The sequence below is a fragment of the Dendropsophus ebraccatus genome, chromosome 4 (assembly GCF_027789765.1).
Source record: "Dendropsophus ebraccatus isolate aDenEbr1 chromosome 4, aDenEbr1.pat, whole genome shotgun sequence".
Lineage (NCBI taxonomy): Eukaryota > Metazoa > Chordata > Amphibia > Anura > Hylidae > Dendropsophus > Dendropsophus ebraccatus.
In genome coordinates, this window is record NC_091457.1 from 116,636,069 (window position 1) to 116,660,188 (window position 24,120).

Sequence of the window (24,120 nt, forward strand, 5' to 3'; positions counted from 1 at the left end):
ACAATCTTTCCAGTTACCTTGGCTACCCATAAATTCCCATGAATTCTCTGCAAAAGTCACTCTTCATTATCTTAGGTAATTATCAATGTTCTTTCAGAGACCATCCATTATAACACTACACTATAGTTTTCTATCAGGATCAATGAAGATCTATTAGTCCTCTCCTTCTGGGTTTCCTCTAGCTGCAAACGCACACACACTAGTTACCATATGTAATACCACAGAAATGATTCACTGAAGTATTTACTGTCATCAGGGATGCCGACCTGTCATTCGTCCACCCTCTTCTCATCCAGAGGATCTGTCAGAGAGGCCTAAAGTTTATGCAGACTACAGCAACAATTTCAGCAAGTAGCAAGGTGAAATTATATGTATTATGCCTTGTTGATCTCCTTCCTGGTAGCAGAAGCTAGTCTTTATTCATTTCAGGAACAGAGGCCGTGTCACAGTATATCAAAGAAAATTCAGACAGAGGAGAGATTTCTCTTGTGCAGAAGCAGGATTTTTCTTTGAGAAAAGAAGGCGGCTGGGACCCTTCACTTCTGCATAGACAACCAGGTAAAAATAAGTAGCCATTACCTTTTGTCCCTGAATCTTTTGACCAATGACCAAACTGCACCACAGAGGAGCTTGTAATTTATTCTGTGTTCAACAAGGAGATCAATTGAAATCTGCGATCAATACTCGAGTGTGTGTGTGAAGTATTAGAATGTAGCATTAGAATTGGCTATATTGGCAGATTTTTTAGGACCTTCCTTTGGTGATCTATCTGGATAACATCCTAACAGCTCTACTGATTAAGGACATGTTTGAGCCATTTCTTTGAAATGTCAAATCTACCTTTACTTGGGTTCATAAAACTGAGTCAAGGCTTGCAGGTGGGTCCTAAAAAGTTTTCTTTGGTGCCCAGTTGCCCTTATCCTATAGTCATCCAGTGGTTGATGGGCTTTTCAAAATTTTTGTGGCAATTTCTCCATTTTCTTGATTGTGACACCCATATATATATACAGTACATTCTCTTTAGCCACAGTCATTCATTGTAGTCTTTCCACCATGCCTTACATTGTAGAGGTCGACACTTCTTCTATAGGTGTTGGAGTGCTTCCTTCCGAGAAAGGTGCCAATGAAAAACCTGTGATTCCCCCGGCCAAAAGAAATGACAGTTTTGAGGACTGTGAGCTTATTGCTCGATAGCTAGTGGCCTTTCTTTTACAGTCACTTTGACATTCTACTGTATCAGACACATCTTCTTCCCCCATGTCCCCCCCAAGCACCTTATATCCATCAGGGGAGTTCAGTTTACTTCCAGGTTCTGATGATTACTCTGCAAACTGCTTGAAGTCAAGGAAGACTTTTCCTTAGTCTATCCTCCTCAATTCTATGGTTAAAGTGACTGAATTAATCAGATCTTGGAGAAATTCCCCAGAAACCTTGTATCCTCTTGGCAGGACTAATGGGTGAATTTACTTCCCTAGGCTGAGTTTATAATAATCATGCTTGAGAATTCACACAAGCATTGACATTCTTCTTTTTTTTTTTTTGGCTGGCATCCCAAAGAGCCTCTTTCTTATTCTGCTCTAACGATCTTGCAGCCAATTCCTCTCCGACTAATATTATGGACGTCTGGCATAGACTAAGGGTTTTTTTATGCACGGCCATATCTTGGTGGAGAAGAAAGCAGGCAAAAAAATGGAAGGACTCTTAAATCTTCCTGAAAACAGTGTCTGGCTTTCATCCTAGCACATGGGTATCAGGCTCCCAATACAGTATTTCTCAGTCTCCTTATCAATTTTAAAACAGATTAACTCCATATATTGTTGATGACATATTCCTTTATCTCTAACCAATTCTTTCCAATCTCTCTCCTCAACCTTCTCATTCTAAATGAGAAAACTGCAACTTGTCCGATATCTCCACCCATCCCTGTTGCTGAATAAGAGATCCTGGAAATCAAGAAATTGAGCAGTAAATTGTTCTCCCTTATTGACTGGAAAAATGTTGGTCCAGATGAGGATTCTGTGTATCTGTGGAAAATATCAATGCTGTCTCCCTTATCTGTACATTTCATAAAAGTTTCTCCACAAACTTAAAGAGGCATTAAAAGGGGTTATATAGCAAAAATCTTTTTCTTTCAAATCTACTGGTGTCAGAAAGTTATATAGATTTGTAATTTACTTCTATTTAAAAATCTCAAGTCTTCCCATACTTATCATACAGTGCTCTCTGCTGACATCTCTGGCCGAGACAGGAACTGTCCAGAGCAGCAGGAAATCCCCTTAAAAAACCTTTCCTGCTCTGGACAGTTCCTGTCTGGAACAGAGGTGACAGCAGAGAGCACTGTGTGAAACTGAAAAGAAAACATTTCCTGCAGGACATACATCAGCTGATGAGTATGGGAAGACGAGATTTAAATAGAAGTAAAATACAAATCTATATAAGTTTCTGAAACCAGTTGATTTGAAAGAAAAAGATTTTAACTGGACAACCCCTTTAATATTAACATGCTGCACAGACTGTTCCCAAGTGGTGCTCAGTAATCTTCTGTTTGCGGCTCTGCTTATGCATCTCACTGCTCCGATGTTAGGTTACTTACAGTATATGCCCCAGCATCATATCTCTTAACAGACCAGTAAAAGCTAAATGCCCATGGCTCAGATTTCACCTTTCATTCCTCACAGACTCTTTGGAAAATTAAAGGTGGAATCTGATTGGTTGCTAGGGGCGACTAGGACAATTCTACTTTACACCAGTTTAATAAATCTCGCCCATTCTTTATTTCTATTGCCCACCCGGACCTTTGCCTGTTCGTTGCTTATGACTGAACCAAGCCGGCTTCATCACATGCACATGTTGCTGACTTTAGTCTATGTACCAGCTAACTGTAAGGATGTTCCTGGGGGGTAATTACTGCTGCAGGAAAATCGCCCCTCCCCCCCCCCTTCCAGGAGTTAAAGGTGTCTGGGCTTCATGGTTGTTAGGTATATGCTCCGGTAGGGGGTAAATAGAAATAAACTGACACCTTCCTTTGGTTTCTGCTGTGTGGTGCTTGCTGCAGAATATCTTGGACTCCAGTCTTATTTAGCCTTAGTTAGTCAGTCATTGTTAAAGGGTCCAGCTACTGAGATCCAATTAAAGCCCCAAATTTAAAGAATTTCATTCCTTATTAGAGAAGCAAGCAACCTGAGCATGCTTGAGTCCTTTTTAACCCAAAAGTCTCAGCATTTGATTACCGGTGGCTGAAGAAGTTAGATGCAGTCCTAGTGCTGCCTGGAAAACAGCTGCCCTGGTGATCAGATGATTTTGCTGGTGGAGTTTTTGTCTGTCTATGTAGTACTAGATTATGTCATGTAATACATACCTAGGCCAAGGCCTCCAATTCTGGTCTTGCTTGTATTTAGCATCCTATTCATAGGCAAAGGAAAGCCAACCTATGACCCTGTCCATCAGATCTTCCAAATAGATATGTAGGTAACAAAATGCTTACAATGGCAGAAGAATCCATAAATCCATGGCACTTTATTCATGTTACATTATAGAACAATGACTTTGATGTCATGTGGGCATGTTTGGCACAAATATTTGTATGGCTTCCTTGATCATCCTGATATGATGGACCTTGATCAGGTACTGATTTTTGGGTGAAGCCGGTTCTACCCAGAGGTTTGGGGTGACCTGTCATCTGATACTTGTATTCTCATGACATGATAAATCTGAAGCTGTTTTGGGCTGATCTTGTGATATGGAAAGAATTCCCTAGTAAAGTATTTGGCTTTACACTCAGCTGCAGACTTAATCTCCAAGAATCCTTTTCTTACATTAAACCCTCAAAAGCTTTTTCACGGCTTTCAATATTTTTTCCAGTAGAAGAGAATAATGAATTACTGGCCAGAAATACAAAGTTTACTGAAAAAAAAAAATCTTCTAGGATCTGACTAGTAAAACCGCCGCTGGCACTATAAACACACCTACCACAGTACCAAGCCCAGTTAGGGAGACAGTCATAATAAGTGTACACTTTCTCTGCAGTGACTCCACAAGAGAAACTAAGTATCACACAGTTCTCATTAAAACCAATGGACTTTACATGTGATGCTTGGAGACAGGGCTGGTGTCAGCACAGGGCTTACCCAGGCAAGTGCTGGGGCCCACAGTGCCTCTGGGGGCCCAGAGAGGGAGAGGTGTCCAGTGTTCTAATGTTTAGCAACCTCACTGTAGTGCATAGCGAGTGGGCTGAACATCAGAAGACAAAGAAGATGGAGCAGGACCTGCACAGAGAGAGAGAAAAGGGTGAAGGACCTGATCACATGACCCGAACAGAGTGAAGAAGGAGAAGACAGAGCTGTAAGTGCTGTGTGTTAGTGTCAGTCAGTCTGTGTCAGTCAGTGTCTGTGTCAATAATGTGTGCTTGTGTATGTTAGTGGTGTCCCAAGTGATTGTGCATAGTGTGTGGATGATGAGTGCATAGTGGATGGATTAGGGACCCGCTGAGGTTCTGTCAACCGAGGGCCCGCAAAAACTTGGAGCCGGCCCTGCTTGGACAGGTTAGGTCCTCCAGAGTGAAACACTCTCTGCCTCATCATTCATCCTGTTGCGACCCTCTTCTATCATATCAGGGTTTTTAATAGGGTAATCAAAATCTTTGATGGGCGCAAGATGTTGCGCATCTTAAAACTATTTTCTCCATTTCTTTTGGTAACCTCAGAAAGACTTTGCATTGACTTTGTCGCGGTAATGAGGGTATTTCTTGCTCTGAAACTTCAAGAGGCCTTGGGATCTATGGGAATTTCTGTCTAATTCCAGCTCCTGCCGTTCACAATGTTCCTATACAAGGACATTGCATTTTCCTTAGTCCGTCCCTCTATTCCTAGCAGACAAAACTCTTAGCTTCACAGTCTGCACTTCATACGCTGCCTTTTTGTATAGAGTTTCTTTTATGCAGACAGAAATTAAATCCTATAGAAGAATTCCTGTGAAGTTGAAGATCAAGAGATGTTTGTAGACTCACATACTAATATGAAGCTGTAGATAAAGACCACTGTGGCCCATAGAGAAGCATTTTGGTGAAAAAAACATGGCATAGGGCAAGGTTATCTAAGCTGTTCTATGCCTCAGTGAATTTCCAGACAGCAAATACTGTACAGTTCGGACTGATAACGGCATGGTGGATATTAACATCAATGGTACAATATTAGAGTTTAATGGGAAAGTTATGGAACACTTATTTTATGTATTAATCACCCATTTTCTAACAGTAGGTACCATGGATAAGGATATAGCTATGATGAAAACTAAAGCTGTCAACCACTTGAGTGATGAATTTCAAACCACACTGGAAGTCAGTAACGTGTATGGCCCCCATATGCCTATATGTACTCTCGACAATATCTGGGAATGCTTCTAATAAGATGGAAATGATGTCCTGGAGATCTCCTCCCAAACCTAGATCAGGACGTCAGTGTGGATAGTCTGTGGCACTACTTGGCAGTGTTGGATGCACTTCAGCACTACATCTTAGACATTCTCATTTGGATTTAGGTCTGAGAAGATTAGGACCAGTCAATAGTATCAATGCTTTCATCCTCCTTGAACATCCATTACACTTTGCCAATATGAGACTGGGGATTGTGCAACATTTAGGAGATCCCAGGGCTGACTGCACCAGCATAAGGTTCTGAGTACTGCAGCAGTCAGGGGACCACTTTCTATCACATGCAGGTTTGTTTGACCCTCCAACGTAATGACTTCCTAGGCATTCATTGACCAAAAATCAGTGCCAAGGGGTGTGGCAAAACAGGAAGAGGCGTGGACTTCCCCCGCGCCAGATTAACTATGATTTACGTCTGAGTTCACCGACTATCTCAACCACAGTAGACCTAATAAAACATAACCTTTATTTATAAATTCATAAAAAGGGTACCTACATCGAAGAACCCATCCATCACATCTAATGACTCGAAAAACGTGAGAAATCAGTGCTATTCCGGGACAACTAGATACAGGTAGCGATTACTGGAGGGCAGGGGGGGTAGTGCACGCTACTCTCAGGATGTAGATGTCTGGCCCTGCCTTTTGGGGAACCCACCTCCTCACACACTGTTGTTTTTTCCTGGGCACTGTTATTAGGTAAGGGACTGTCATCGTGGTTGGGGCCACCCTATTAAGGAGGTGGGTTCCCCAAAAGGCAGGGCCAGACATCTACATACTGAGAGTAGCGTGCACTACCCCCCCCCTGCCCTCCAGTAATCACTACCTGTATCTAGTTGTCCCGGAATAGCACTGATTTCTCACGTTTTTCGAGTCATTAGATGTGATGGATGGGTTCTTCGATGTAGGTACCCTTTTTATGAATTTATAAATAAAGGTTATGTATTATTAGGTCTACTGTGGTTGAGATAGTCGGTGAACTCTGTTGAAAAGTCTCTGCAGGACCATACCTATAGTGGTACTACGGATCCCTTAATTGTCCGTGAGCATACTTTAATGATTTACGTCTGCTTGCAGGCGTAGATCATGAAAGAAATCTATACCTGCTTAGGAGCAGGTCAATCTGGTTTCACTAAGAGGCGTGCACTTCTTTGTGAACCTGGCGGGGTAATTGGGGGCGGGGCCTAATTTACTCATATGCCGATCTTCATAAATGTCCCCCATGTACCTTGCTGCTCGATTATCATTTACTGCACCTGCTGCACTGTGCCAAGCCCAGTGAATGTGGTGAATGTTGGTTGGTGTGGGGGCTCCGCACCCAGCCCAGAGAATGTTAATGTGATGAGGCTTGGTATATGTCTCGCTGCTCAGTGTGCAGAAGCAGTGAAGACTGCCTTTTACAGTGTAGGGTACACTGAACGGCCCAAGGTAAGTATTATTGTTTTATGTGCCGTGGCCTGGGGCGCTGGTTGCAGGTGTTGTGTGCAGATGGTAGGTCTGGTGTTTTGGGGCAAATTATCATGGTGGCCAGAAGTGGTAATACCCACACACGGGCACCAGATCTTGCTAGAACTAGTGTGAGGTACAGGTGCAGGGTGTGGCGCAAGAGATGGCAGAGTCCAGCACTTAAACAGGAGTTCAACTTTACTAAAAAATACTTGAAAGAAGAATCCTTGTACTCATGTATAGATATGTGTATATAACTTACCGCCTACTGCCCACACAAGTTTGCTATGTGAGGTAGCACAAGTCCTTGGTCTCTGTCTCTAGGTCAAGCTCCCACTGAAATTTCCCCAAGTCAATGAGATTGTTTCAGTAAGGTGCCTTGGCTCTTAGCAACTTTGCCTTACTGGGGATCAGTCCCTCTGCCTTTCCTTAGGGGGTGACTGTCCTGACTGAAGAATCCTCAGGCAAGGGTTGGTCCTTTTTTTCTGGTTACCCCACCACTAGGATTTAGCACTGCATAGTGCAGGTATCAGTTTCTTATAAAAATAAATCTTAGTCTCTGTCAAGGAAATTAGTCTAGGCCAGGCCTACTTTGCCACTGCAGCAGAAACTTTGGTCTGAAGTTTGTCTCCCACTGAACACTGAACCAAAATAGTGAACTCCCCCCACAGGAACTAAGAGTAAGAGAGTGCAAGCAGGGTACAGTGGAGCAGTGGTCAAACATAGCTAAACCTTGAGACACTGCAGCTGTGCACAGGGTAGAGTGAGACACCTAGTGGCTGGAGTGGAAAACACATATGAATCAAATTCAAGAACCCATTTCAGATAACCAAAAAACAAACCTATTTTCCAGAAAAACATGAATTGTCCCATGTTTTCCAGGACTCCATAGAGCTGCATCCAACATCTCCAATCACCGGGAGTCAAATGTTAGAATACTGTATAACTACTATAATACTGTGTACAAGAATATAACTACTATAATACTGCTCCCTGTGTACAAGAATATAACTACTATAATACTGTCTCCTACATACAAGAATATAACTACTAAAATACTGTTCCTATGTACAAGAATATAACTACTATAATACTGCCCCCTATGTACAAGAATATAACTACTATAATACTGCTTCCTATGTACAAGAATATAACTACTATAATACTGCTCCCTATGTACAAGAATATAACTACTATAATACGGTCTCCTACATACAAGAATATAACTACTATAATACTGACCCTATGTACAAGAATATAACTACTATAATACTGCTCCTATGTACAAGAATATAACTACTATAATACTGCTCCTATGTACAAGAATATAACTACTATAATGAAAGAACTGAAAGGAGGTAGAGTGTGGTCGGCACTGCCAGTAATGCTAGCTCCGGGGGCTGGTGTGAGGACAAGACTGATGTTAAACTTGTACTTGTGGTGCTCCCAGGACAGAGAAAGCATGTATGGAACAACAAACAAAAAGCAAAAAGCTGGGGCACTCCCCAGGCTTCCAAGTTCAAATCTTAATACTTTATTGCAGTAAACTCAATCCATCGGGTGAGGGAGGACAAGGTGGACTAGTGGGCGCGTACACCCACGGAGGTGTACGCGCCTGCTAGTCCACCTTGTCCTCCCTCACCCGATGGATTGAGTTTACTGCAATAAAGTATTAAGATTTGAACTTGGAAGCATGGTGAGTGCCCCAGCTTTTTGATTTTTTCTTGTTGTTCCATAACTACTATAATACTGCCCCCTATGTACAAGAATATAACTACTATAATACTGCCCCCTATGTACAAGAATATAACTACTATAATACTGCCCTCTATGTACAAGAATATAACTAATATAATATGCACAAGCCTAAAGGACAGAAATGGCTGCACATCGCACCCATGGTTGATACGAAAGCCTATCAGTTACATTAAAAACCAACATCAGAAGTTAGTATATAACTTGATCAAACCATATTGCCTCATGTACCACGTGCAGGTCTCTGATACACATGAGCCCCTATGCTAAATGACCCTATGCCGGTCAGCGAACATTAACCCCACAAAGCGCGCACTAGCAGGGAAGGGGGGCCACAGAATGGCCCTGCAACCCCAATTGTCACAGAACCAAAACCCAAGCCCCTCCCCCCAAACCAGGTGTAGAAAGCGCCACCAAGCTTTGCTGGGTTGGCATTTACTGACCAGTACTGTGTTGTTTAGCGTAGGGACTCATGTGTATCAGAGACCTGCATGTGGTACAAGAGGCAATATGGTTTGATCAAATTATATACTAACTTCTGATGTTGGTTTTTAATGTAGCTGATAGGCTTTCGTATCAACCATGGGTGCGATGTGCAGCCATTTCTGTCCTTTAGGCAGGCGCATATGTTATGTATTCTGTCCCTTTTTTCATTGTGGCTAGCACTCCTCCCTTGTACCCCCTCCTTCTCCCATTCTACCTGGCTTTTAATGTACAGTAGCTGATAGGTTTTCGTATAAACCATGGGTGCGCCATTTCTGTTCTTTAGGATTGTGCATATAACTACCATAAAACTGCCCTCTATGTACAAAAATATAAGTACTATATTACTGCTCCTATGTACAAGAATATAAGTATTATAATACTGCCCTTTGTGTACAGGAATATAATAAATATAATACTGCTCTTATGTACAAGAATATAACTACTATAATACTGCCCCCTATGTGCATGAACATGGTTCTTTTTTCATAAATGAATAAAATTGCTTTTTATCTCTTCAGATATAGGTGCTGGGTACTCTGTGTAGTGTCTTATGATCTTATAATTTGTTCTAAAGTATCTTGGTAACAGGTAACACGTGGCCTTTGGAAAATATCATGTTACCTACCATGGCTGTAAATGGCTAGAACTCATTGCAGCTTTCCAATTCTTCCCGACGGTGCTATTCTTATTTGGTCTATAAACAGCTTTTAAATGAAAGCCTTACAATATAAATGTCACCTTGATGTCAGGCAGCCCATCCCCTCTCAATGGGAATTGTCCAAATATTATTACAAGCTAAAGATCTGATATGAAGAAGAGGAAATCACAAGATTCACCCCCAGGATTCTGTTTCATTACATCTAGGGACTGGATAATGGGGTCTATGACTGACGGCTGTAAGGGTGAACCTGCAGGTGTCCTTTTATCTGACAAATACAATTATAAAATGAGTCATATTCTATTGTTGTCTCATTTAGAAAACCTAATTTTTTATGTACACTATTAGTGAAAAGAGGGAGGTCCTCTGTTCGGGATCCTTATCTCTTTGCCAGAGTGTGGAGCGGTTATAAAGAGTGTCTCTTAGTTTGGAGGACCTTTCCTGTATTACAAAGACAGCCCACTGATTTGAATGAGTGCTGTGTAATGATTAATTTCTCCTGTGATGGCGCTACCAGGAAACAAAATACAAGGGGGGGGGGGGGGAGTTATCAAAATGCGCCCCAGGTATATGCAGATTTACCCCTTTTCCATGGTGTACAGCAGCCATATTCCCAGCTCACCTGATGAGCAGGCAGGGGCAGCATGGCAAGGCAGGGAGGAGGTGTGGCCTCCTCCCGTGTCTCATTTATCAAGGTTTACACCTGGAAATGGGTGTAAACCAGGCAAAAACCTCTTTAAGGGTACAAACCCACTGGGCGGATCCGCAGCGAGACCTGCTGGGGATCGTGCCATGTGCAGTCTATGGGCAGACTAACATCCCACTGCGAGTTTGTCCACAGCCACCCCATTAACCCCCCCGGCTGCCGGAGCCCATACTTTGCCCGGTCCCTGCTCCGGCTTGCTTTGGGGCTCCCGGTGTTTTCCTGTCCCGCTCAGCCAATCAGTGCGCTGCAGCAGGGCGGCGCACTGATTGGCTGAGCAGGACGTGCCGGGAACCCCCGAAGCAAGCCAGAGCGGAGACCGGGTGATGTATACGCTTTGGCGGTGGGGGGTTAACGGGGCTGGCTGCGGACAAACTCGCAGCAGGATGGGCATCCTGCTGCAAGTTTGTCTGCCCATAGACTGTACAGGGAAGGATCCGCATCGAGTCTCTCCGCCCAGTGAGTTTGTACTGTAAAAGTTATTTTACTTAGAAATAGAAACTGCATGTTATATAATACCTAACAGTAAGGAGCCAGGACCCCACTGATCAATAGTAATGAGCTGGTCACAGAACACTCACTCATGTACTCATACAGTCATGCATGAGCAGTCATCTCTCCAAAGAAAACAACTGGCCCTTGGGACTCGTGCATCCCCATAGAACAGCCCAATGCTGTATACAGAAGCGTTGCACAAATGGAAGTAAAGCATAAATAAAGCATTTTCTTTATTGTGGTAAAGGATGACGCGTTTCGAGATTGGACTGATCTCTTTATGTGATCCATCATCTGATGAAGAGATCAGTACAGTCTCAAAATGCGTTGTCCATTACAACTATAAAGAAGAGTGTCATGCCTTAGTCCCGGTTGTGTGTCATGCTTTAGTCCCCACTAGTTCTGTACACAGCAATTTGTCCTCCCTGTTTATACAGCTTGTTGCATCTAGCACTGTGAGGGAGCCAATGGAGTCTGTTTGATGTGCCTACAGTAGTGGTAAGCCTAGTCAGCACAACGCAATCAGGTTAGTCGCTTCCACCACCACCCCACCCCCCATTCTGCTAGTACCTGATAACTCCCTATAGTGCACTCTTCTTTATTTTATTACTTCTTCATCCAGTAGTGTTGGATTGTCTTTCAGCCTATTTAAAGGGCAACAAGCCCCCAATGCATTGCCTGCTGTTTGTGATTTATCTGCTTTTTTTGTCTCTTGGTCCTGGTGATTCTAATCCTGATTGACCCTTATCCTGACCTCAGCCTTGTTTTTGGATATTACTTCTGCATCACCAGGGTGGTCCTTCTGCCTTGGAATTGTAGATCTGATAATTGAATACCTTGGGGGAAAGATCAGAAGCAACGAAAATATTAATTTACTGAAAGTGTAGTAGATGCTTGGAACAAACTTCCAGCAGATGTGGTAGGTAAATCTACAAAAACAGAATTTAAACCTGCCTGGGATAAACATATCTTTCTTAAGATACTAAGAAAGGAAATACTAAAAGGGCAGACTAGATGAATCCAGTGGTCTTTTTCTGCCGACAACATTCTATGTTTCTATGGTCTATTGCCAGCTCCGACCATTGGTTCCTTTTCCTACTGTATATTCCCATTTCTTCCTTTGACATGTCACATTTTGGCGACTTTGCTTGCCTCAACTAACTATGATAATTCATGACCAATTCATGACTATTTACATCTCTCCACATCTCTGGGATATGACTATAACATTGTTCTTATTAAAGAGAAGTTCTCGGTGGGCAACTCTTCCTTCCCTTCCTGGGCACTATTGCCAATGACCTCATAAAATGTTTCCAACAAATATAAACTACATTAAAAATAGCTGACAAAAATACTAAAAATCCAATGAATAAAGTTATAAAAAGATAGGAGAGATGTGACCTCTGTGACTCCTACTGAACGAGGTGTCATTAGTTCTTTTCTTGGCTGGAGAGCAGGGCAGGCATACATTGTCCATTTCCATAAAGTTGCACGGGTGAATGAAAAATAGCCATACAGACAGCATATACGTCCCGCTTGGTCGGGGTCTTATAATCAGAGTCCTCCAAACGTAATAAACGTAACAAGAAATACTGTAAATGCTTCAGTAATAATCCCACATTAGCTGCAACGCATATCATGTTAATTTCTGCTCCATGCTTTACTCATAAAAATGCAAGAAATGGTTTTATAAATAGCATAAGGCTGCCTCTATACGTGATTATCAGGCAAGGATTCTTCCAATCCTCCACTAATAAGCACACAAATTAAATTCAAAAGGGTTTTCAGAGCAAATTAAATAAGAAAAGCATCTAATATTGACTTAAGGGGAGATTTCAGTATGGAAATGTTATAACTGGCGCTAATTTAAAGGGCAATGCAACCCTAAAGGGTTTGTCTGTGTTTTACAGTCCCTTTTTGTAAGACAACTCCCCTGATGATATGCTGATCACAAGCTCTTCCACTACTGGGACCCCCAACAATGAGATGTAATTTGTGGAGAAAGTGTTCAGCAAGTGTTCAAATCCCCTTAAGCGACACCATGGGTGAATTAAAGGAGTGGCATGGGCTGTGGAGTAAGAGATGGTTCCTGAAGATGCTCTCCAGCTAATTGATATGTATCTTCTATTAGCTCAGAATGCCCTACCACAGTGGTGGGATCCCCGTCAATATTAACCATGGAGGTGCCTATTAACTATTTTAAAGCTGACAAAGCACTTACTCAGCTGTCATTATTTTCTACCAAAGGTCCCAGTGGTCTGACCTAAGCCAATCACAGTACAGTAGTGTTCTGGCTACAGGAAAAATAAAACTAAGTTAAAGGGGTCCTCCGACAACAGGTAAAGAATATACATTCTGCAGAATCATAAACATTGTTTTCCTGTCTTCCCCAGTCCTGAAACTACCAAATATCCATTTTTAGTAGTCCTGTACCACCTGAGGAGTTGCTCAGTACTACAATTGCCAGAATGCATTGCTTTCCCTTAGCTCTTCCCCACAGACCTCGTGCTCCTGCCAATTCCCTTGCCAAAGTTGCTGCAGAACATCTCACTTTGCCACAGGCAATCAGTGAGATTGCAGCACCTGCTGTAGTCTGCTTTTTCCTTAGCATTATTACTGACAAGGCAGCATGCTGGAAACACACCACAATTGGACTGTGACAAAAAATCTGCTTTGGCACACAAACTACCCCACCAGCCCACATACAAACATTAAAATGTAGATTTAGAATGTTGACATAGAATGTAGTATTAGAATGCTGACAAAGAATCTAGGTTTAGAATGTTAACATAGAACATAGAATGTAAGTTTACAATATCGGCTTAGAATGTTGACATAGAAAGTTGGCTTAAAATGTAAGCTTAGAATGGTGACATAGAATGTCGGTTTAGAATGTTGACAAAGAATGTAGGATGAGAATGTTACATAAAATGAAGGCTGAGAATGTTGTCATTGAATGTAGAAATTAGACTGATTAGACTCCAAGGTCCCCGATTCCTGCTCATGGTAACCGTTCTCATATATAGACTACAGTCTATGGCCCTCTTTCTTAGATCCCTGCTTAGCACCCCCAACTTGTCTCCGTTACCCTTTCTCCCTTTAGCGAACCTTCCTTACAGACTTTTTATTACCTCATTCTCTTTCTCATGCAAAGGTCCTTAAGCTTCTAGTTACTGAGTGGCTCTGCTGAGCTAGTGCTGAAGAACTTTTTATGACATCATTACAGTTTATAGCTGCTTACAAGTCTGTGTGGAGTTTTTGGCAACTGAAGAACAATACTTGATTCATATTCGAATGCTTGAAGAAAAGAAAAGAGAGTCCCACAGAGGACACAGGCCCATCTGGTAGTTCTGGCAAAGGCCAAATGGGCCTGTGTCCTCTGTGGGATCCTCTTTTCTTGATAGGGAGATGGTGATTTTGGGTGGAGGATTGGTCCGACATGATGGCATCAATCGGGGCAGGGCTGGAGCTCTGAGACAAGATCCAGCGAAGTCTCCTCTGACATCAGAGGATGATGCATTGCCTACAGAGAGAGGGAGGAGCTGGGAAGCTAGAGACAATACCACATTGTGTAGACCTTCTTTTTTCAACATGAGTGAATCATACAAAAACACGTTTTAGTGTTAATTGGCTCTGTAAACTGTGGGCACAGGTTCTTCAGATAAAACTGCCCTGCGGGGCCTGAGGATTGGCTGTTAGACATTACTGACTTACTTCCTTGTACTCTTTTTATCAAATTCTCGGTGGGGAAACACCTAGCATGGACAGAAACATAAAAAAAATACTGTTGCACAAATACTCCACCCCTTTCACTCAGAACCATATGCATTTACCACCAGAGTGGATGCCACCTTACCTTACCCAGGCGGTAAAAAGGGCATCTGGATCAGCGAAGCCAAATATTTAAAAGTTCTGAGGTGTCAACATCTTTGTCTCAAAATTTTGCAGCTTTAGTGGCTTGAAATGAGGTGTGCAGATAGCTGACTTGGGAATTGACTCAAACTAGTTTCTGTGCAATATTACCAGTGTTTCATACAGAGAACAGTAAGCACAATATCAAATAAAAGCACACAAAGACAATACATTGAGGAACATACTTTGTGATGCAGTGAGGAGATTTAATACTGAAGTGTCACAACAACAGTTCAGGCACGATGTGTTAATAACTGCAAGTCAGGGAGCTGTGAAACGTTAGCGCTTAATGACGTCTGCAGCATCGGTGTATAATGGTGGCGGCACAGGAGGGACTCCAATCAGATTTTTAATTAAAATGTTGTTTTTTTTTTTATCATCTGTAAATGTATGTCCAGAATTTCCAGAGCACAAGTTGTGTAGTAACCGAATGTGCATCCAATATACATAATGCTCATGGAGGGTACCCCCCCACACTCTGTTTAGACTCCCAGCCATTAGGATCAGGGAATCTTGAAATTTTAGATGCAGATCTGGATGTAACCAAAGAAGGTAACTGTGCACAGCGATGTTGGAAGAAGCTTGATGCTAAATAGTACATTTACATAATACAAAGCGCCAGTCTCCTGGCATCGCAGGTGGAGGTGAGCAGAGCTTTCTGGGAAGTAAATACTGATTGCATTTGACAGGGAATCTACCAGAAGATACAATTTTGACCAATGAACTTACTAATTCATGAGCCGCCATTACACATTTATGGGAAAGACAACGTCACCGCAGCGGGAGAGAGAATTCGTGAGAATCCAGAATTCAGAAGGGAACAGCAAAATATTACTAAGAAGCGAAAGTGCAGGCTGACAAATACAGTCCTGGGGAAAGAGGCAAAACCATAAGTCACAGGGTCACCAGGTCATAAATATGGTATAAGGGTATTCACATGTTAAGAGTTTGCCACAGGCAATGTTATTCTTTAGAAATCTAAGGATGATTACTCTGATTTCAGCCATGGATGGGTACATCATGGATCTGCAAGGGAAGAGTCCTGTTGTCAACCTAGGCTTTTCCATGCAGAATATGTGATAAATAGACATGTTAGGCAGTGGTTAGAATTGTTGCCTTGCAGTGCTGGGGTCCTGGGTTTGAATCCAACAGAAGAAAATATCTGCCTGAAAGTTCTCTCACTGTTCTCCCACTCTCTCTCGAGTTTCATTCCACATTGAAAAACATACGGACAGGTTTAATTGTTACTCATTTTTCATACAACTTATGCTCATTAAATAGTATATATGAGCACTATCTTAAGTGCAATTTACGTCCACTGCTGTTTTTATATTCAAATATATGTGTAGTCACTAGGGCGTTCTCCTGCACTGAATTTGCTGTTCACTGGTGGTTGTTAGGTTTAATCTGTCTCTAGTAACAGAGACACCAAGACAGAACACAGGCAAGACGATTAAGCAACAAAGTATGGTCCAACCAACACAATCTTTGGACATTGAATCATAGGGCTATTTTTACATTATTTTTAATGAAAACCTTTAACTTGCCATGTAGATTGTGACAGGTACCAATGAGAGTGTCAATACCAATGAGAGTGTCAAGCACTGCCGAATATGTTGCCTCTATATAAATAATGGGTATATAGATACACACTTCTAGTAAGAATAACAGAGGAAAAGCACAATACAGAGATATGAGAAAAGATGTTCCAAAATTGCTAAGACAGACAGGACAGGAGTCCCCACAGGTCGTCTGCTAGGGGGGTATGTCAAAGGTTTTTTATTAGTTAGAGTAACCACAGTACTGAGTAGTGATTGAAACTAAATTCATACTTACTGTATAACTTTATTGATAAAGAGTTTGACAAAATATGTTAATGAATGCTAAGTGCCCCCTAGGTGGGCATGATTGCTGCAAGTGCCCTCAACCTCCCTTCCCTATCCCCTTCCACATTCAATTGATTGACAGCCCTGCACTATTACTTGCACATACACTGAATTTCAGAGCTAGAAGGTAATGTTCAAAGAAGAGAAAGGGGCTATGTTTCTCACCAGAAAAAAGAAAAAAATCTTGTTTATTGGAATACACAGATCATACCTGCGTATAACAGTGATTGACTAGGAGCCTCACGAGCTCAAACTGTGACGTGTTTGGTCCAGAAAGGAGGGGGAGTGAGTGGAGAAAACATGCTACAGGGGACGACACGTAAGAGCATAAAAGTAGTACACAGCTTCTGGGAGAAGGGAGAGTACACCTAGATCACATTAAGGCTTGAGGTTTTTAAATATAAGAATATTACACGATTAAACTAGATTACACTATCAAGTTGTAATTTCTTCTCAACAGAATACCCCTTTAAAGACTGCACCTACATTTTCAAGTGGAATTGTTGCCTGAAATTTGCCCACCCTCCCGGAGAAGATCAACAGGTGAAGTTTTTCTTGTTTGGACTATCGTCGGCCAAACATCGCTATTCCAAGTAGCAATGCGCAATCTATGGCAGATGATTTTAAGTTTGGGTCTAAAAAAACGATCAGCCGATGATAAAAGCAGATGATCGTTGCCTCTATTTCACAGAGTAATAATTGACCAATTCGTCTGGTTATCGCTTCATGTAATAAGGCCCTTACACCAACTTTACTTGGGTCTATTGCATACTACCAAACACGCTTTCAAAGCCCCTCTATTTGGCCCAACTATTTGTCTCTTACCGTCTTCTTAATGGGGTCTTCTTTTTTTTTTGTGCTAAAATTTCTAGTGTGATTCCAGCCTAATCATGGTTGTACTGTATGCTGCTTAACACTCACTCAGCAGTACCAGCAATACAATTTGAAGGCCATTTTAGTTGGCCAGTTCCACATCATTTCCATTTTAGACTGTATTACAACCACATCACTCCAAACCCAGCCCATGGAACTTCTGAACTTTGATCACTGTATGGTTCTGTACTCTGTTGACTTCACTAAAATTTTTAGGGATCTCAAGCAGTATAACGGATATGTCACCGACCTTATCAACCTTACATATTCTCAACCTGATAGGGATGGAGCCCAAGCTGGACAAAAAAAAAAAAAAATGAAAAACGGTTCCTTTTCCTTTGAAGCCTGATAGAGGACAAAAAAACATCTTCTACCAGGGGCTTACACTATAGTGAGTCACAAATGTAAATGCAGCTGCAGATTGGATAGAAAGCAGTTAACTACAGCAGTAACCCACGTAATACCCCAAGGGAACAACATTTTTCAAAGTAAAATTATCCTTCCAGGATTCTATGAAATGATTGCCATGGGTGCTCACATTCTTTATGATTTATTAATGGAATGTATGAATTCCAGCTCCATCTTTTAGTTGGCAATTTGTTCGAGCCTCTCCAGGAGCACGGCCTGGGATGAAATCTCATAGACCTCATGAAAATGTAAACAAGTGAATTAATGAAGTTTATTGCAATGTGGATAAAGCGTAGTTTTCTAGCAGGATTTCCCTGCATAATACAAGACTCATGTAGAACAAAGCGCCATTAAACATCAGTAAATGGCGGCATTAGCAGAGGAACACACGGCTTCCAGCGCACATGATTTCCGCACGGTGTAGAATATCTGTTACAGTTCTACAAATCATTCAGACATCTCATATTTCGCATAATCAACTGGATTACTAGGTATATTAGGTTTTATTGATATATTTCTACCCATAGGTACTACTAATATTAGGCCACAATCATCATTCTTCAGTCACATTGCATTTGGTAATTTTATGCCCTAGGCCCATCATGGTTACAGAGCAAGGAACATTAGGAACAGTACTAAATTATAGCAATGCACACAGTAACTGTTGAGCAGTCCATACATATTAGATTGAAGTTGATGGAAAATGGACAATTACAATGACCAAAAAACATTTTTTTGGTGTGTTAAATCCAACAAATGTTCCTTTTAGTGGACTGTTACAGTCCAAAAAGAAGTCGGCCATGTTTGAAGTTTTAGTGAATAGACTAACAAAAGATCTTTCATTCAAGATCTTTCGTCCGCAAATGAGCTTTCGGGGAAAAATTTTTTTTCTGAAAGATCCCTTCATCCAGTGTCACTGATCATGTTTGGCCAACATGAAAATCAAAAATGGCCCATATAGATTTCAATGAAGAGGGATTTGTCCACAAAACCTTCATTTATCAAATGATCATTTGATAGTTGTTCAGCCATCGACCTCCCTCTGTAATGTGAATGGCCACTGATAGGAATAGTGGAATGTAAGTTACAGTATATACCAGAAATAATAGGGCTTTCTGCCAAATAAAGGTACATTGCTGCACCCGCCGCACCAAAGAATAGGCAGGTACATAGAATAGCTGTTAGCCATATGTCTGTTCAGCTGAGTGCTACCTCTTAAAATCTTCCCACGCGTTTGATCACTGGACATACACATGAGAGACCATTGGTGGTGGCTTCTCTCCCCAAAAACTAAAAAAACTGGGCTATTCAAATCTATCATGCCCAATTCTTTGCACTCCCAAATTTAGATCCAAATAGTCAACTGTTTTTTCATAACCAGTATCTGCAGAGACCAGGTGTGGACGGACTATTCTAGTATTAGGGGAGTGACCAGGGACCTATGGATAAAAGAAGCCCCTCAGTTCCTTTATGAACTATATGCTGCTTACAGGTATTGGGTAAACCGAGCTCAAGTATATTATAACTTTTGTAGGGCTATGATCACGGGGGTTAAAGTCCCAGAACACTCTCAGTTTTTGACTTATTTTCTACAACCTGGCATCCAGTTAACACCAGTTGAGGGGCAAAGCAGATATAGGTAGCTCAATTGTACTATACTGTATATGAGAGTAGAAAAAAGCTTGACTTTTTCAGAAACAATGCCACTGTGTCACCACCCTGCAAGTGAATGCTGCACTACCAGATCAAGCCCATGATTGCGCTGTTTCTGGAAGAAAACAGCCATTTATTATTATTCTCATACAATCCTCTTTTTTTTTAAATAAAGTTGCCATTTGCCAGTGTAGATTCCCAGAGAGGAATAAGAAGGCAACGTCTGAAGTAATTATAAGCGGTGGCTCAGTTTCCAGTCTTAAACACACAATTGTCTGCAGCTATAAGGATATCTGCACTGACACTCACTGACTCATATGCCTAAATATATTATACACACACACAGCCCTGGAGGTTGGGATGGCAGACTGGCACCACGCAGCTACAACCAGTGTACTAATCAGAAGTTTCCTGCAGTCTCGGTGGGTCCACGCCATTCGTTGCATGACGATAGTCAATTGTCTTTCTACATTGACACCCCCTGATTCATATACCTAAATATATCATAAACGCATACAGCACTAGAGGCTGGCATTGCAGATGGGCACGACACAGCTTCAAGCATTGCAGAAGTTCTCTGTCTAGCGCCCAAACCCTTAGGGTGGGTTCAGACTACAGAACTAGCGTGGATAAATTCCGCAAAAATTCCATCGCTAGAACGCGCTCACAGCCTCGCGCCTTTCCACCGGCTCCATAGACATGTCAATTCTTTCAGCGGAATGCGGAATCCGCCCGTGCATAGAATAGTGTCTATGGCACGGGCAGGGAGGTGCGCGGCTGTGAGCGCGTTCAGGCAAATAAATTAACCGTGTGAATTCCGTAGTCTGAACCCACCCTTAAAGAATTATTGCTAGCCCTGAAAGTTTTTGAAATCCCCCCCCCCCCACTGGTGCTATAAAGCTACAGGGCCCAGGGCATCAGGGGGCCCAGTCTGGTAATAGTGGCCGACCGGGCCTCCCGAATGCTGTAAGTGTCCCTTTAACTGTAGGCTCTCCTGAAGAGCTCTCGCTGTTATTGCAGCACTGTGATTACAGAGCAGGAAGCCATTGGCTCCCCGTCCTGTCCATCACTCTTGTGGCCGCAGGCAGCATTCTGTCACTGGCCGCAAAAGGCTGCTCCCTCCCTCTCTTATTGCTCCAGCGCATGAGCAATGTTACTTGTGTGTCGGAGCACTGAAGGATGGAGAAAGCAGAACACAAGCCAGAAGACGTCAGGGCACTGGTGAGTATGTTGTGTTTTTTTACTTTTTTTAATTACAGAGGGGAGATGCCTTCATGGTGGTGGTGGGAGCAAACTGCTGTGGGGGGCGCTAACTACGGGACACGGGGGGGGTTGTTTGCTACAGGGGGATACTACTATCGGGTGACTAGCAGGGCACTACCCTCAGGGGATGCCTACTACAGTACATGGGGAATGCTACCTGCTGGGGGGAGGGGATAGCAGAGGTATTAACTACAGAGAGATATCTCCTACATGGAGCATACTACCTATTGAGGGGGGCTATCTACTGGCGGTATAGCAGGGGTATCAACTAAAGGGAATATCTACTACACAAGAGATACTACCTATTGGGGGCTAGCGGGGAACTACCTACAAGGGATGCCTAATACACTGGGGACACTACCTACTGGGGGGCTAGGCTAGCTACTGGAGGGGCTAGCAGGGGTAATAACTGCAGGGAGAAATTTAATTCATGGGGTATAGTACCTATCTAGGGCTAGCAGGGGGAACTACCTACAGGTGGATACTTACTACATTGGGGGGGGGGGGGGGGGGAAACCACCTAACAGAGAGATTATGTATAGGGGCATGCCTATTACAGGGTCATGGGGGATACTACTTATTGTGTGTGTGTGTGGGGGGGGGGGGGTTACTTACCGGGGAATGCTATCTAGGTAATGGATACTATCTGAGGTGTGGGGGCTAAAATCCAGGGGCAATACCTAAAGAGGCTCAATGTAACTTAGAGGGTCCATGGCCCAGATGTCTTAGGACCCTTGCAATGCCCCTGCTTGTCATAGGAGGTCAAGGCCCAATCTATCCTTTGGGATTACTTTGGGTACAATATGTGGGTATAATCCCTGCTCCTTGTATAGGACTAAAGCTCCAGGATGGGAGGGGGAAGTGGAAAGAAAAAATATGAATTAAATGGAGGAGAAGAAGGTAATGCAGCGCTAAAATCTGTCAGCTTTCATTAAAATAACATGACCCTGGGGAACATACAGAAATCATTTACTAACAACAAAACACACAGGACTGCTCTACCCCATTGATTTCTGTAAATGATTGATTCCTCTAGGGCTAGCTTTACACCTGAGGTAAGGAAAGGGTTTCGGAGGGGGAACCTATTATGCCATTAATAAAAAATAGCATTAGTTCTCAAGTTGTTAGCCACCCTTAAAATAATGCATTTAAAATGGTGCAAAATTTTAAAATTTTTCAAGTTATATTTTTAAAAACTTAAAAAAAAAAAGTAAAAAAAGACTGGTGTATTTTAGAGTTTGCATTATGGCCTCAATGTCTGGGCATCCCATGGTTCTGCTGACCTGGTCTTAGATCACCATACATAATTTTATTAAAAGAACAGGTAAAGGTTCAAGTATTGCAGCTGTAACACATGACGCTAAAAAACTCCATCCAGACACAGACTAGGGCCATTTTCAGAGGAGTGTAATATGATCTGGGTTTTTTGCATCTCTATTACAACCACCAAGTACCTGCCAGGCTGTGGGTCTACAGACCTGAACTGACAGCATCATAGATCTCTATGGGATTACTATAGGACTGTAGGCTGGGATTTACAGCTGTAATACAGACAAAATGTCTCCATATTGCGCTAGTCTGAAATCCACCTATGGCAGAAGCGTAATGGTAACAAGGACCCTTGTCCCAACTATCATAAGTAATGGATACTGCTAGTCTTCTCACTTAGGCCATAAATACTGTTCTGGTCAACATATTGGTTAGTATTGTTTAGTATAAAGAAAAATATATTAACAGCCCATATTTATCGACTGTCTGGTCTTTCCATAACAACCAATAACAGCTCAGCTTCCATTTCCCAGATTGCTTTGGTAAAATAAAGCTAAGGTAAAATAAGAGCTTTGATTTGCCGCTATGGGCAGTTCTGACAGGCTTTGATACATTGGGGTTATAGCTTGAGAAATAAGATTTTCCCACATGTTTATCCTTAAAATATTTTAGTAGCACGTCCAAATACCTTCAACAAAACATGCAGCTATACCTAGAAAGTAACAGACTAAGAATAACCATGGACAGGATTTAAGGTAACCTTTCCTAATACTCGCCTGCACAGCCTCCACCTGCTTTTTTAACCATCTGGACTTGTCTGCTTGGAGTTCCTTCCGCTGCTCTTCTCCTAAGCTCTACAATGTTTACAGGGTCCCCAACAGAAGTTCTCTCAATTACATTGAGATCAAGAGGATTGCTGGACAGTTTTGCATGTGTGGTTTGGGTCCTTGGGACATTTTCCTCTAAAATGCTCTGACAGTCCTCTCACTATATAGTTCCTATAACACATTCAAAGCCTCCAGCCCCAAAGGCGGCAAAGCAGCCCTATGAGATTTTTGTGTATTCTTCACCATGTTACAGGGTGCACTTTTAGGCATAGATTTCATTTCAACTTCTACAAAGGGGTTTTTTGATTTAAAAAAAAAAATGCTTATAAACCTACCCCAGTTCTGTAACCACCAAAAAGTCATTTGTTTTATCTGTCTGTAGCCTTCTCCCATACCATGTCCTCTCACTACTTCTAGCTAAGCAATTGCCCAGTACTACAATTCCCAGAATACATTGCTTTTCATCACTGTCCTCCCACCCTGTCTACTCCTCTTCTACAGAACATTGCTCTATACATAATCTTTCCACTAAGCTTTACAAAAGCTGCTGTATTCCCTGTCTGCTCTTCTGCATGTGGCATTATTTAGCACAAGGCAACATGCTGTAAATACACAAATTCTTCCCTAATTCTTCTATAAATCCATACCAATGGAACTCATAAAATAATATAGTCGTGTGCATGAGGCCTAGAGACTGTGAGGCTAATGTAAATGGCGTGGAAAGGGTTAACCCTGTCACTAATAAGGTGTCTAGTACTTGATTCAAGACATAGTCAGGGTATGATTGATGTCTAAACATCTAAACAGAGAAAGCCAAAGGGATTTTTTTTCAGAACATCATATAAATCCCCCCCTTCCCCCCCATGGGCTTATATGAAACCCTATGGGGTAATTATCTCGTAGTAATAAGACTCCTGCAGTGAGGCATTGCTGCAAAAATTCAGATGGTTGACAGGCTAGGCTGACATAATTGTGTAATGATTCACTGTTTGTCAACAGTTATTAGAAAGGGCAGCGGATAGGAACGATGTGACACGGCACAACAACATGGATCTGCCTCAG

General features: G+C 42.2%; 1 protein-coding gene across 4 annotated transcripts in view; it reads right to left on the reverse strand.

Moving 5' to 3' along the window:
* The window catches only part of CPNE9 (copine family member 9), a 202,229-nt gene that overhangs the window by 162,313 nt on the left and 15,796 nt on the right, over positions 1–24,120 (reverse strand). The window contains exon 1 of one of the 4 annotated variants that reach the window (XM_069968754.1): positions 7,133–7,519. The exons of the other annotated variants lie outside the window; for them this stretch is intronic. The gene's annotated coding sequence lies outside the window, so the exon portion shown is untranslated. Of the gene's footprint in view, positions 1–7,132; positions 7,520–24,120 lie in introns of those variants that run through there. 4 annotated transcript variants of the gene reach the window in all.